Below are 434 nucleotides of genomic sequence, written 5' to 3' on the forward strand. Positions count from 1 at the left end.
AGTGATTCAATCTTTAATTGTTAATTACATTAATTATTCAGCTTGACTGGAGCAACAGAGCTTCTGATTGGTCCATTCAGGTGAGGCCAGAGGAATTAGGATCGGTTTGATGGAGACGTGGTCTCATCTGACAACAAAAAGACCAAAACAACAGAAACAGGTGAGAAGAAGAAGAAGTTCATCCAAAAACATTTTACTGGCCTGATACTAGGTTGGCAATAAAAACCGAGTGACAGTTGATAGGTCAGTGTTGACCATATTGACCCCGCCCACACACACAATTTATTTCCACTGTCTAGTTATGTTGTCTTTGTCTCTAGATGTGATTTTCAGACAGTATTCTAAAAAACAGACTGTAGGATCAGCAGGCGACTTAGCTGGGCGACTTAGCTGGGCGACTTAGCTGGGCGACTTAGCTGGGCGACTTAGCTGGG

At 42.9% G+C, this 434-nt stretch overlaps 1 protein-coding gene across 2 annotated transcripts in view; it reads right to left on the reverse strand.

The window, feature by feature from the left end:
- The window catches only part of sst1.2 (somatostatin 1, tandem duplicate 2), a 5,348-nt gene continuing 4,914 nt past the window's right edge, over positions 1-434 (reverse strand). For both annotated transcript variants that reach the window (XM_008309513.3, XM_025055324.1), the window contains one exon: positions 1-127. The gene's annotated coding sequence lies outside the window, so the exon portion shown is untranslated. The remainder of the gene's footprint in view (positions 128-434) is intronic.

The sequence above is a fragment of the Cynoglossus semilaevis genome, chromosome 4 (genome assembly GCF_000523025.1).
Source record: "Cynoglossus semilaevis isolate Cse_v1.0 chromosome 4, Cse_v1.0, whole genome shotgun sequence".
In the NCBI taxonomy this organism is placed as follows: Eukaryota; Metazoa; Chordata; class Actinopteri; order Pleuronectiformes; family Cynoglossidae; genus Cynoglossus; species Cynoglossus semilaevis.